We start from the raw sequence: 15,445 nt of genomic DNA, 5'->3' as shown, positions 1-15,445 counted from the left end.
ATAGATTTAGGTAGAAAAAACATGGAAAAATGATTTGTTGATATCTTTCATTCAATTTTAATTCTTCTTGGCTTATTTTGAACATAATGAATGGTACTTACTCCGTATACACAAATTTGTGAGAACTTATATACTAAAACCATAGACAAACAGACGTAACACTCTAATCATTCCCAACGTACACCGATTTAACGAGCAATTTCGAAATTTCAGAGTTCGTCAACCGCGCTCGCATCGGTTTCGTCGAGTTTGACGTTTGCTCCACTACCACCACCTAGTTCATGGTTGGCCAAACTCAATGTTTTAGCATTGGGCGAATATGTTTCTGTGACTGTGTTTTGAATCAAAAAATGTTCGGAATGTTATGTGTAAAATTGCTTTATTTTTTGAAAAGTGATAAAATGTGTTAACTTTATATTTTTGTGTATAAAAAAAAACAAAAAACACTTTAAATTAAAAGCATCATACGCAAATTTAGAATATTATCTTGAAAGTGAGAAAAAAGAAAGCATTAAAATTGAGCTAAAGATGATGAAGTATCATCAATTAATTTTTCCATGTTTTACTAATGTGACCTTAAACTTTTGCCTGATTTGCCCCCCATATTGATGGGTGATCCCAAACTTTTGGTCGATGACATCAACTGATTAAACTTATCTTTTTACGACTATAGAGATTTTTCAAATTCGCCAATTCTTTCAAAAATTGTTGTATTCATACCTTCCATCTGTTCAAGGCCTCTGCAAATCGCTACTCTCATTTGGTTAATATCAGTCAATAAAAGTGAACGCCACAGCTCAAGGCTTGCATAGTTCATATTCAAATATCTCTGTGGTGTAATAAGAGTGTGCATTCAATTAGCTCTAGTTAGCTTAATTTTAGGCCGTCCAGCTGAGCTGTGTGGAGTGAAATCGACTTTTGAACCAACATCCAAGTACCTAAATTGCCATTGTATATTTGAAACAGAAATGATCCAACGTGAGTAAAATACGGTATATCTAGGAAAACACATAGAGGAGCAGCGAGTTTACATTCCGCCACCAAGCGCGTAATGCAACTGTAATGTGAAAGTCGTAACGACTCCACCAAGTGTTTGTGTACCCATTTGAGTCCAAGTGCAGTGCGGCGTGTATATTTTCCGACAATTTCTAAACATTGAGAAAGAAGAAAAATCTATTCAGATTAAAAGAGTTCCGACCTGCGCGGCCAGCCAACAAACTGTGGACCTCAACTCAACTCAACGAAGCGCCCCCCACTCCAGCATCAGTCGAACGGCACCAGTGGAGCTCCCGGTACAAAGGAGAGAAGCTGAACCAGGGGAGAGAAAAGTTCATTAAGCAACACCGACAACTCCGAAAAGGTTTGTGTTAATTAATGGTATTTAAATTTTCCCAACTATCTTTCTAATGCCCGCGCCCGCGCCTGTCTGTATGAGGAGGGGTCGGGGAGAGGGTAGGGTAAGTCGATAAGCACACATATAGTGCCGGGCGGCCTGGATGCATTGCATACCCGGTCTACCCTTACGCGCAGCACAGATTCCACAATTGCTGCCACGCATTGCTGGCTGAGGATAGAAACATTTCTTCTCGGCACAGATCCATCCGTCCGTCGGATCCTTCCGACAATGCAACTGAGGAGAGATATGGGGAGATTGTGTTATATGCGTCTTTGTTAAAAAAAAGTATATATTAGCACATTACCTGCGATGCTTCGATGGGGTCTGAAAATAAATAGGCAGTGGAGACCTGTTTTGGGCACATGCTGCTAATAACTCAATTTTGAACCTTGTTTTTCTCGGATATGCTCGGTCATCAAAACTGTTATTTTTACATAATGAAGTCTACGGGTGCAACCGTATTTTTGTACATCATACAAAGCTACGATATGTAGGCTACTGCAGCCAATGAATCTTCTGAAAAAAATTGAGATATTCTAAGTTACCCAAATCTTTAAAGCCTGTCCACGTTAAACTTTGGTGTCCTGCATAATCTTGAAAATGAAGATACAAACTTCAAATAAAATAATACTAAAACATTCAGTAACTGTAGGTCGTAGAAAAATAGAGACATATGTATTACATAGGTATTCAGTTATTTTCTGGTATCAGTAGACACATTTAAGTGATCTGCTTGAAATCTCAAATTTTAGGGTTCTATTTTCCATACGCGTTTTCGGTAATGTTTTTCGATCTTGAATGTTTCTAATAGCATATACAGTGGGAATCCGATTTTGGCAACAACATTTATATGTTCAGTTGCCAAAAACGGAATTGTGCTCAAATCGAAATCTTTTTTTTTGTCGTCATTTTTCTTACATTTCTCTGTTTGTAAATCATAACGAAATATGCCACGTCATTGTTATAAAACCATACGATGATCTAAACACCTCTAACATACAAGTTGAATCATATTTCCTTAAAGCACTTTTCGACCTCCACACACTGCTACAAATGAATGCATTCGTAAAATCAAGTATCCTAATGTATGTGGTTAATATTGTTTGCCTTTGTAGAACATAGTAGAATTACAATTTGAATTATTCTCTTAAATGTCCTTGTGCAATTCATAATCGTATTAGTGGCGGTAACGCCAGTCGGGGAAAACTTTTCGTCATACGGAAAATTCTCCACTGGGTGTTATGTGTGTTGTCCGTTGTCTAATGTATCAGGTATCATGTATCAGTAGGTCGGCTCCAGAGGCACGTTCTCCTCCATTTGGGAAATTTGTGCCATCACCATGAACACGAGCCTTTTCATCATTTGCCTGACGGAGAAGGGAAGGAAAAAGGATAGGACATGGGAAAGGGCAGGTAAGGGAATAGGATCGTCATACTCGCAAAAGCGTACTACAATTGGTTCACATAGCGTCCTGAAAAGGACACTGTAATAACGCATAAAGCGTAAAGAGAGCCTATAGCTCTTTACCGCAGCGGATCAAGAACAACAGAACGTCCTGAAGATTCAGGTTTCTGAAGTCAGTTTCACTTAATAAGTGTTTTCCGAGTACTCGGAAACGCAATTGCGCAAAAACTGGATAGTTACATATTAAATGATACGAAGTTCCATAATCGGATTCACAGCTATCACAGGCAAATGAATCAGCTTGCTGAATATTCGCCATGTGTTAATTGAGTCGGCAGTGGCCAGTCAATGCTTTGACCAGCATGCTGCAATTCTGCTTTGACAGATTTGTTAGATACTTTGCCACCCCTAGAGATGGCTCAGTACAATACAATTTTGTTTGACGACATGACTCCAAACTATTCCAGTATTGCCTGTGCTGAGTGGCAGCCCAGGTGTCAATCTGAAGTTTTACCCAACACTTGGATACCGGAATAGCTGGCTCAGGGCCAATGAAGTCATGTGATGCTCCAGTACGAGCCAGTACGAGCCAATTCATTTCCAGCGATGGAAGAATGGTTAGGCACCCATACAAGGTGAACAGCGTTTGCTGAATTCAGCTCCTCGATTTGAGTGCGACAAGCGATAACTATCTTCGACCTAGAGTTGGCCGAAGCAAGTGCTTTAAAAGCAGCCTGGCTATCTGAACAGAAGTATATTACTTTGCCCATTACGTGCTGCTGAAGTGCTGATTGCACTCCGCACATAAAAGCGAAGATTACGGCCTGAAAAACGGTGCAGTGTCTACCAAGTGAATAAGCCTGATGCAGCCTTATCTCACGAGAATAAACACCAGCACCTGCTCGACCTTCGAGAAGGGAGCCATCAGTGTAACATTACGATGCCGTCTGAAATACTTCTCTCCAGATAACCAGATGTCCACTCTTCCCGTGGACAAGCAATTGTAAGATCACTTGGAGCAAGGACAATTTTGTCCCAATTCACCAAAAGTGGAAACAACGAGGTGTGTGTTGAACTGCGGTTCACAGGAGTTTCCTCTAGTAAACCGAGTAGGTACCCATAGACGGTAAGTACAAGAAAGTGCTTCTTGTTTGAGATGAATGTGTAGTGGAGCAACGTCAAAGAGAACTTCGAGCGCTGCCGTGGGAGTTGAAGAGAACGCTTCAGACATCGCCATTAAGCACATCCTTTGGAGATGGCCTAATTTTGATTGGAAAGGTTCGCCGGCATTGCCCGAAGGCCATACAAGCTTTCTTGATTCTGAACTCAACATGAGGTGTCCAGGAAAGCTTGGAATCAAGAATGACTCCAACGTACTTTACCTGTTCAGTAGGCTGTCCCAAAATTGCACATGGTCAAAAAGCTTGGTGGCTCACCCTGCAAATGATAGCTATGGGTGTTAGAAACAAACTTTTGTATGACGGCAACTTTCAAAAATGACGTTTAGAGGTCGCCCCAGCGAGATTTTTGAAAAATGGCCATTTTTCGTAATAAATTTCATACAAATATTTTTTACCGTACAAAAAATGGCAATACCCACTATTTTTATATTTTTTACAGCTTGATATGGATCCAAACTTCTTGGGAAAAATAATTAATGACATGTTTTGCAAGTAACTTTTTGATACTGATTTTTTGAATTTACTAAAATTTGTCGTTTTTTGATATACTTTGCATTTTACCCATCATAAAAAGTATCTGAACCTAAAGCTAATTTAAAACAACTTCCATAAAAAGATAGGAAATTTTATGAGGAAAAACATTGCCAAAGACAGCATGGCGTTTTTTCTATCCGTTTTAGAGTTATTCACAGTTTACTATTTGGTGAAATTTGAATTTTTAGATATTTTTCTAAAAATGTCACATGTAAGAACTTCCCAAAATCACATACAAAGTAAAAAATCACATATGCTCAATAAGTTTTTGTCTTGATTGTGTTATGGAATTATGGTGACATCATTATTTGATTTTTATTTTTTGTTATTCAATCCCTTCATATAGAAATTATCTAGCAAAGATTTCTTAAAAAGCTAGCTCTCTTGGCAAGCTTCGTACAGCCTATTGATTTTTAAAGATATTCTCCACAAAATGTTGAGCCATATTTTCGCGTTTATCTTACTTTCCTGTCGATATTCTCAATTATTTTTCTACATGAAGACGTATGAGTCCTGGACCAGTGAAACAGCCCTGGAAACAGTGGCAAAGTGCATAAAGGCGAATACGTTGATCCATGCCAAATTCAAATCGCGTTTACGAACATCTTACGTAAGAATACCAATTTTTAGATACTAAGTTCCAATTCAAGACATTCTAAAAAGCAGGGCATGTCTTTTTTTACATCTACTGATTTGAACTATCTTATCAACTCCGAAAATAAGATACACCGAGGCAAATTGAAACGGGTGGGATGAGCTGAACCAGTGAGTTAACGTAATGTTATCCAAGAACATTTTGATTTGAACACATACACGGCATACAATAAGACAAGTTAGGCTATTATTGGTAAACAACAGTTTTGGACGTAAACAAGTGACGTCATTTTTATTGTCCTATCTGTTGATCAAAATGATAGGTAGGGACTACTAGAACGTTTTATTCATGTCTTTGAACGATTTGAACAACATCTTTGAAAAACAAAATCGACATGTTTTGCGGAATGTATCACCTTTTAAATGATGTAGAAAATGTGCCGTGCGTTTGATTGTGTATTATGCTCGTATAAACCATAGGGCACTGCATTGTTTTGATTTTGTATGGGATTTTGACGTTTCGTGGCGTTGTTGTTTACAAAATATCTGTAAGAGTGAAAAAGAAGGAGAGAATTTCGTGCAGTGCCCTATTGTCAGTACATAACCGTTATAAATGCCATGGCATACTGAGGCATCTCAAAATGGTACCTAATGATAAAGTTTCTCGCTAGTAGGTGCCTTTCTAGATCAAAGAAAATGGATTTGTCAACGGAAACAAAAATTCAATGAATGATGCTACCATAATTCCTAAACACAATCAAGACAAAAACTTGTTGAGCATACGTAATTTTTTACTTTGTATGTGTTTTTGGGCAGTTCTTTTGTGATTTTTTTTTAAACCTAAAAATCCAAATTACACCAAACAGTATATTGTGAATAACTCTAAAACGGATAGAAAAAACGCCATGCTGTCTGCGGCAAAGTTTTTCCTCATAAAATTTTCTATCTTTTTATGGAAATTGCTTTAAATTAGCTTTAGGTTCAGATACTTTTTATGATGGGTAAAATGCAAAGTATATCAAAAAATGACAAATTTTAGTAAATTCAAAAATTCAGTATCAAAAAGTTACCTGCAAAACATGTCGTTAATTATTTTTCCCAAGAAGTTTAGATCCATATCAAGCTGTAAAAATATAAAAATAGTGGGTATTGCCAATTTTTGTACGGTAAAAAATATTTGTATGAAATTTATAACGAAAAATGGCCATTTTTCAAAAATCTCGCCGGGGCGACCTCTAAACGTCATTTTTAAAAGCTGCCGTCTTACAAAAGTTTGTTTCTAACACCCATAGCTATCATTTACAGGGTGAGCCCCCAAGCTTTTCGACCATGTGCAATTTTGGGACAACCTACTGTTCAGTCACATTGATTTCAGAATCAAAGAGACGTAAAGGTCGACACCATTACGGTTTCGCTTTTCCGTGAAAATAACAATAGATGTTTTACTCGGATTTACCGATAGGACATATTGGCGACACCAACCCTCAACTACCTGAAGAGCGTTTTGCATTAGGTCGAAAAGGGTGCTGATGCACATACCGACTAACAATGTTAGGTAGTCGTCGGCAAAACCACTATTATTGAGTTGCCTCAATAGCGTATCTGCTACGAGATTTTACAAAAGTCGAGATAAGATGCCCCTTGGGGGCATCCACAAACACTCAATTTTGTAATCGCCGCTTGACGCAATGTCGAGAAGAGATGTCGGTTTTTAAGCATTTGGTGAATCCAATTGGAAATCATAGGCGATATGCCATGACCCCGTGCGGCTTCCAGTATGGCACGTTGTCAAAGGCACCCTCGATATCTAAGAAAACACCCAAAGCAGGATTGTTTTTGAGCGATTGCCTTCTCGATATCGTAAACAACTTTGTGTAAAAGAGTTGTCACCTCTATGCAGAGGGTGCATGAGACCAAGAGACAAAAGTTGATAAAACAGAGCGGTTCCTGTGAGTATCGGTCCCCCGACCCACTTTCTTGACCCACAGCAAGAACCAGGTTCTAGAAAGGCGGAACCAACGCTGAACTAACGAGCCATCCCAAACCAAGATAGAAGTTCAAATCTCACAAAAATAGGAATGATCAATGGGGTGTGTACTTACGTTTATTGTGGTCTTAGCCTAATTACGCTTATCCTACGGTTCTGTTGGTGTGTGGTGCAGTGTAATGGTGTATCCCTCGGCGTCAGCGAAGCGATCTGCTCTGTCCGGACAGTTCTGGGGGTAAAGACCACCGGCACCATGCCGGCCACCCCGCTGCTTTGCACGCCATGAACGTTCTTACACCACGACATCACCACCATTCAACAGGGTGTTCACCACCAGATTTTTGCTGGTTCAAAAGAAAGGCCTTTTGTAGGCATCGGATGGCATTAGTGGTTTAATTTTGTATAGTTTGGGATATTGCTAGACATCACGTTTGTTATATTTTTCTTATTTCTTACCGATCTCATCTTATGCTCACTCTTGCTCATCCATCAGCAAGTCCATTTTAGGCATCACTTCTTCTTCACCGTTTTATAGATACAAGAAACACAATAAATTTGCCAGTTTGCACCAAACACTATAGCCAACTCACATTGGTCAGACAACTAGATGGATAGAGTCACACAACGATTCGCACTATTGGGGTCTGTTTGACGGTAAACCAATAACTGATAGTTGTCTCTTACAAAGATTTTTTGGCTATGGCATGTGTGCTCTCGTGAGTGGTATACAGTTTGGTGGTACTCATTGTAGATCGGCCTTCGTGACGAGTAATAACTCTTGCTCTTATCAGAGAATGAGCACTTATGTTAGGGTTACTGATACCAATGACTTGTTTTTATGGCAACGTTTTGAATCGGGTTTAGGTGGGATGAACAGGTGTATTACTTCAGGTGATGTCGGGTGGATTTTAAATTAATTTAATTTGCAAAAGCAGTTTGCGCCCAGCAGAGCATCCATTGAGGCATGCGGCGCGATCAATCGATCATTGCCAACGATTGATCCGATGACAATGTTCTGTTGTAATTGTTGTTTAGTGTAGTGATTGACATGGTAATAATCGACTAAAACTCCTGTGTCAATTGGTGTGGCTGAGAGCATTTATCATCAGCTCATTACGCGAAAGCAATAGTCACCTGCCACAGTCATCAAGGCAGAGGAGCAGGTTACAGAGTCACAGTGGACTTTCCAGATTGGTAAGCATGTTGGTTCACATGAAGAGGCACATTGGCCAGATGAACATCACGGATGTGATGATCGACAATGCGTTCTAAGCATTTCAGAAGAAAAGAGGTCAAACTGATAGGTCTGAAGCTCTGCTTCTTCATACGACGCGCGACCCACTTTCGGAATAAACTTTACAGTAATATCCCGCCAGGATTTGGGAATATACCCTGTAGCAAAACTGCAAACAAGTAGTTGTTTCAAAACATGTTTGAAATGATCAAATCCTTTTTGAAGCAAAATAGGATAAATCCCATCTGCCCCAGGAGATTTGAAAGGAGCAAAGCTATTAAGTGTCCACTCAATCGATTCTAAAGTTATGATACTCCGAGCCTAAAGAATCATAACTACAAGAAAAGACATCAAGTTCATCCGAAAGATGTAATATCCACACATCCGGGGAAGTGTGTACTGAATAAACATTCCAAAACTTCCTCATCAGAGGAAGTGAAATCACCATTTGGCAAACGAAGTTCGTTCACTTGAAAATCCTTAGATTTTGCAAGGATTTTGTTCAATCAACTGGCTTCACTCGGACTGGAAACATTTGTACAAATGTTTTTCCAGCCGGATTGTTCAGCAGACCGAAGAGCTTTCTGGTAGGCCTTGCGAGCCGACCTGAAAGCCTCCGATCCAGCCGAACGTCGTTCTAACTTTTTCTACATTGTTTTCTGAGCTTCGCCAGATCAGAATTCCACTAAGTGGTTCCTCTTGTGGTCTTCACAGACCGCAGAGGGCAAGCTTCTTCAAAAACTTCCATGATGAAGGCCGTTGTAGTAAGGAAGATGCGTCCAAATGCATATAAAAAGGCAATAATTTATTGGTTTAATACATGCATTCATTGCATATACTTTCATTCTAAGAGAAACCAAACAAAATTTCAGCCTTAATACAGTTCAGCTCTTGTAAATAACGTTTTTTGTAAAGACTAACATTACGGCTTCGTATGTTTATGCGGGGCAGTATGCACCCTTGCTCGGGGTAAAATGCACTACAACAATGGGGCAGGATGCACTCAAACAAAGGGGCAAGACGCACCACAACATTGAGGCAAGATGCACCGTCGAGTTTAGAAATCTTTTTACTTCTTAGACAAAATGCATGTTTTATAAGGTTTTAAGACAAACAATAGCTAGATTTTGTTTGCGATTACTTACAGAGCACTCATAGATATTATTACAGCTTGTTTTCTATAGGTGCGTTTTGCCCCAACCAATGGAGTGCATATTGCCCCAATCAATAGTAAAAAATAAAATAGTTTAAAACATATAATTTACGTAGATTACTGTTTAAGTTATTTTTCCTATGCTTAGCATTGCCCTCAATGAACTGAATAAACACAACAGCATTAGATGTTTGGTCGGTTTTCACCATCAAATCATTCGACAAACGATCGGGAAAATTACATCAGAATCGTGCTTTTCAATTTTATTCATTTTTCTCACTAATTACGTAACGCAGATATGTAAAATTTTCCAGATGCTCATTTATTAAGACGTTCTATTAGACTGATAAGGTTTCAAAGCTCTAAAACCGATGATCCCTGAAAAACAAAGGGGGTGCGTTTTGCCTCGACAGTGCGTATTACCCCAGATGCCCCTATCAACGGCATCATCTAAATCACTTCAATTGGAGTGTCAATTGATGGTGAGCATCCATGAAATTTGGCTGCAACCAAATTGGTAAAGAGATCCCAGTTGGTTGACCGGGGGTTCCTGAAACGCAAAGTTTGCGAAGTAGCATTCACATGTTCAACCAAGATGTTGTAACCGATCGCGTAGCGAAGCTATTGAAGTAATTCAAAGCTTTCAGTTTGATATGCTTCATAATTTAATATGGATTAGGCAAGCGTTACACCACGTAACGTTTCAATTAGTCCGACTGAGATTCTAGCCCAGACAAGAACCAAACCACGTGAAACGTACACGGAGAAACGAAAGCACCCAAAAGTGAGTTCAATCCACCCAACTTCGAGGTTGCGTGCGGGAAGCCAATTTTGAGTTGGTGAAGTCGATGTTGAGGTAGGTAGTTTGCATTTAGGCGTATTCGCCCAAGCAACACACATGGTTACAAAACAGTCACGGCAGCGTATGTAAGGGTTGCACAGAAGTCACTGTGACTTACTGCGCAACCCTTACATACGCTGCCGTGACTGTTTTGTAGCCATGTGTGTTGCTTGGGCGGCCAAAGTACCTAAAGTCGATGTTCTTTTTACTCAACCATCAGTTAAAATTACTCAACTTTCGGTTCTATGTCACTTACTCAATTTTGGCTTTCCGCATCGAACTCTCAAAGTTGGGTTGTTTTGCTATTTACTCTTTGACAACAATAAAGAGAGCGAATGAAATAGGATGCAAAAAAGAACTCAAAAGTGAGTTTAAAAATACTCAAACTTGAGTTTTCTTGTTTTTCAGTGTATAAATTTAGATTTGAGCACAAAAATTCCACTCTCAAATTTCTCTGATATTAAATAACTGGATTAACCAATCAGGAGGTGACACATGTTGGCGCAATTTCCACCCAACAGTTCGAGGGTCTCTTGATGCCTCACATGTGCAAGACAGATCATTCCCAAGTTGATCTTAAAGTGAGACAGTTCGTTAGCCAAAGTTAAGCCGAAAGATTAACTACCAAGTAGTGAGAGAAGTTCGCAGTGAAAGATTGTTAAACCACAACGGTAATTTGCAAAAAGCGTAGAGCAGTGAGTTCAAACTATAATTTAGAATAAAATTCCCTCCTACAGTGTCGTAATTGCTAAGTTGAACGAAAAGCGAAGCCAAATCTAGTTGCCCCAAAAAGCTGTGTAATACAGGTAATTAAGTGATGCTAATTTCGATCAAATGTGATTCTAAAGGTGATTTTGTTCGAAGGTCAAAGCCTTCGAACGAAGGTTTTAATTGCGGGCAGATTTGTAGTGGCCATAACCGTGGCAAAAACGGCGTGCAAACCACCGCAGCCTTTGTGTTCCATCGACCGGCCTACGTGATCGCCGCCCTCCCACGTGCTCAGTGCTAAACGCCTATTGTTGAAGAACAATACCCACTCGGATCATCACGAGTGCAGCGCGTCCTTCGTAAGCGCCCGTGCAAACGCCCTGAGCAACTGAAGCCCGCTGCGCAATAGTGTTCTTCTTTGAGCGCCGTCAAATCGGTTCACCACACGTGACTGGCCCGACGCGAGCATTCACCGGCGCCTTCGCGCTAGCCCCACTGCAAACAGTCGTTCAGTGAGAAGTGTGAATCACAGCGTTCTATTTTCGTCGCTGGGCCACCCTAGTCCGCTTCAACAGCCAAACCGCTGAAACACACTGCGCACACGTGTTCTACCCCGATTGCCAAAAGCAAACCGCCGTAAGTTTCATCACACGTGACTGGCCCGACGCGATCATTCACCGGCGCCCTCGCGCTAGCCCCGCTGCCAACAGGTGTGCAGTGTGACGTGTGAATCACAGCGTTCCGTCTCCGTTGTTGGGCCGCTCTAGCCTGGTTCGTCGACAACACCAGCTTGCCGCCAGATATCCAGTTCACGTGCACGTTCATCATCCTTCGGCTCACCGATCCGAATCCACGATCATTCGCCACGCCTTCATCGTCGACGATCGTCAAGTCGTTCTCCAGCATCACCAAACCTTCTGAGTTGAAGATCAAGGTCAGACCGCTTAGCTTGTAATTTAAAACCATTGTACACACAATACTAACCTCCTAACGCCAATATTCCGGAAAAATTATACTATCCAACCATTTTGCAAACCATACAACCTATTGTAGTAAGTGAAGTACTGTAAAGATTTGGTGACGTCAGTTAGTTTGATATTTTGAGATTTTTGAGTTTGGTCCCGCGATCGGTAGACCCGCCCTGGGGAGTTAGCTGGGCATCCTTGAAACGCGCATTTCCGCATCACGCTGTAAAGCGTGTTGGCGCTAAAGCGGATTTGTTACTTCCATCTCTTAGGGTATTTTTTTTTTTATTTATTTACTTGATCTTCGACTGGGTCGTACAGATTGCTTATCTTAAACATAAATAAAAAATGCATGTTGCAGTAACAAAAATACAAATCAAATGACACATAAGAAATAAACTAAGTACAGAGAACTACAAACTGCTATTGAAAGAAACAATACATGAGCTTAAAAAGTCCGGTGCGAAGGTCGCCATGCTATATTAGAATAATCTCTAAACTCGCGACACCACACTTCTCTAGGCCAATTCGTTTTTTTCAGAGCCGAGTTACGAAATTTTGCTTCGACAGATACTTTGTACGATACATAGTCTAGCATGGAAACGTTTTTCCACGGAGGTACTAAGCGTTTCACACTTAACACTTCTTCCGCGCCTATGGATTCGCAAACCATTAGCTTTAGTTCATCCTCAGTTACATCAGTTGCAATGTTCGTTACATAAAGATTGATCGGATCGGTACAACTGTTTGCGGTCATTTCACTAATATATACAGAACTAGATGCAAGTGGGATAGACTGATTGTCTGGACAAGGCAGATTTTCGTGATGACGAATTGAAGTACGAGGCTCTGCAGTTAGCTTCTTTTCCACTTTCGATAACGTTTCACTCATTAGTTTAACTTCCGTTTTCAAAATATCAAAGTCACTCTTAGCTGCGTACTCATTGCTGTTCTTATCGGTGGCAGTTTTGCGAAAACGTCCTTTTGCGATGTAATCCCTGCAGGAGTCGCACATCCAAAATATGCTTGGATGTAGACATGCGCATCCCTCGTCGTAGGATAGACCCATGCACTTTGCATGGAAACTGCGGCGATCTTCGCATTGGCCGTCGCAGGACACAACAATATCTTCTGTGCGGAATTCCAATTTGCAAGCGCTGCAGTAATCATCCATTCTCCAGTTTGGTAAATCCTATCCGCACGAACAATATACGCTACTTCACGACCAGATGGCGGGGTGGTCGGTAAAACGATCGGCGATGGCTATGTATATATCAGATGTGCTTTGTGTAGGTAGAAATAATCATCGGCGAGATAGCATTCGTTCTTCCAAGAAAATAAACAAGCAAATGATGTCGATCCGTGGACGTAGGCCAAAAATGCACTATTTCATCAAAACAAGCGTATCAAAATGCACTTAACTGTTTGTGAATGCAGAATAAACACTTAGCAATCAAACTGCTTTTTCACAATATTTCCAGCGATCGAAGAGGCATGCAACTATAACAACAACACACACATACACATACACGTATTGGTCAATCTCGTCCGTTACAGAAGATCAGTCCTCGGTAAGTTGAGTTCCATTTCGTCTGAAAGCTGAGAACCGCTTCACTTCTGCTATCGAACCCGGTGATCAGGATACCTACGGCACAGGTGTACTGAAACATAAGGTTCCGTATCGTATCGTTTAGTTTTGACGTTTCGGTTGGTCTGCCCCGTAAGTATCTTGTTACAATGTAGCGATGGTCAGATAAAGATTCTTCATCTGACACATGCCAATTGGTCAGCTCGTGACTAATTCTGCTAGAGCAAACTGTTATGTCTAACACTTCCTCTCTACCAGATACCATGAAGTTGGGCGGTTGCCTATGTTAAGTAATCCAAGATCTGTACTACTTAAGTATTCCATCAAACTGGAGCCTCTCAAATTGATGTCTGAGCTGCCCCAGATTATATGGTGAGCATTGGCATCACTACCAATAATTTTGAAGTGCAGTATGCAATGACATGCTTGAAAGCATCCGTAGGGGATGGTTCATCATGCGGTAAATAAACCGAACAATAAACGTATTTCCTGTTGAGGTTTCCAACAGATACACCCATTGTGATAGCACATACATCTCTAGTAGTTAGTTCAGAGATGAGTGTAGCAACGATTGCGTTGTTGACAAGCACACATGCTCGAGGCATGACACGTGAGTTTGCCATTTCATTTTTACTGAAACTAGCAAACACCGGATTCACAAGGTTTCCTAGATAGAAATTCCCCTTACGAAAGTAAGGTTCTTGGACTAACGCCACTTGGGCTGTACAATTCGACCCTTGAAATGGAGCGCATTTTACCTTTCCCCCCCAACTCACATGAAAAGGCGCAACCAAGTTGCTTGGGAGTTAGTTCAACGGTCTTTTGAACCACCCAACCCTTCTCAACGCAAAGCGGCGCAACCAACCCGCGCGCACAATCCATCTATCGGTACATTTCAAACTCGATAAACAATTATTTACATTGACATTATTCCCAGCAACCAACGTAATGCACGTTTCGTGTACTTCTCCAAATGTTTTGTTTATCTTTCTCGGACGTCTAGGTCTAAAAGTGTCTTCGGGGCTTTCGTGGAAGTTAGCACTTGAAACACCGTTTGATGTCGATGATGATGATCTGCCTGGGGAGCCGCGGATGGAATTTCCATCCGCATCCGACAGCAATTTGGATCTTCGGTTCATGAATGCTGTGTTGTGTTTCTCTGGTTCACAGATGATTTCAGGGGTAGATATTTTTCTGCGCTATTAAAACTTTCAAATTGATTTGATGCATTTAGTGGACAGCAGAGGCTCATTTTGCTACAGGTGGCAACATAACCTTTGAAGTGAAGCTGTCCTCACTGGGCTAAATCCTGCTTCTCAGCTTCAATGAGTACTCATATAGTTACAAACTAAAGAGTTTCCGCTTCCAGTGACCATTTTGCATGTATATATCTTGTGACATGCTTGAAGATTTCCTATGCCCAAGGAAGTCAAGAAAGTTTACTTTACCGAAAGCTCCTGAACTGACAGGGAATCGAACATGTTACTCTCAGCATGGCTTTGTTGTAAACCTGTGCGTTTACCTCTGTGCCACTGCCACTGGCTATATATGGGCCCTCCCATCTGGTGATTGAGAAATAACTTAACTTCCAAGGATACTACCATAAATCTCAACATACTTCCAAAGTCTGGAGTGCTAAAAATCTTGTTGATAAAATGTTAAAGTAAAATCTCGCCAAACTGATTTCTTAAGGATGAAGAAGTCAATGATTGCGTGACGCGCATAAATGATTCGCAATTCGAAGATTGGTCGACATTTTTCTCTCCTTCCTGTGAGACCTATAATGAAGTTGTTCACAGGTTTGTCGGAAGCAGCCAGGGCGGCATTTCACAGGCCATTCCAGGAAGACGTCCCACTTGG

General features: G+C 40.8%; 1 protein-coding gene across 5 annotated transcripts in view; it reads left to right on the top strand.

Annotated features, from left to right (window-relative positions):
- LOC109427891 (protein Wnt-1) overlaps positions 1–15,445 on the top strand; it is a 267,059-nt gene that overhangs the window by 22,372 nt on the left and 229,242 nt on the right. For 2 of the 5 annotated variants that reach the window (XM_062851572.1, XM_062851571.1), the window contains exon 2: positions 967–1,360. The gene's annotated coding sequence lies outside the window, so the exon portion shown is untranslated. Of the gene's footprint in view, positions 1–867; positions 1,361–15,445 lie in introns of all 5 variants that reach the window. The other 3 variants (XM_062851574.1, XM_062851575.1, XM_062851573.1) reach the window with 3 other exon arrangements.

The sequence above is a fragment of the Aedes albopictus genome, chromosome 2, assembly GCF_035046485.1.
Source record: "Aedes albopictus strain Foshan chromosome 2, AalbF5, whole genome shotgun sequence".
In the NCBI taxonomy this organism is placed as follows: Eukaryota; Metazoa; Arthropoda; class Insecta; order Diptera; family Culicidae; genus Aedes; species Aedes albopictus.
The sequence above is the reverse complement of the archived record's forward strand: the minus strand, read 5'-3'. Positions and strand labels throughout refer to the sequence as shown.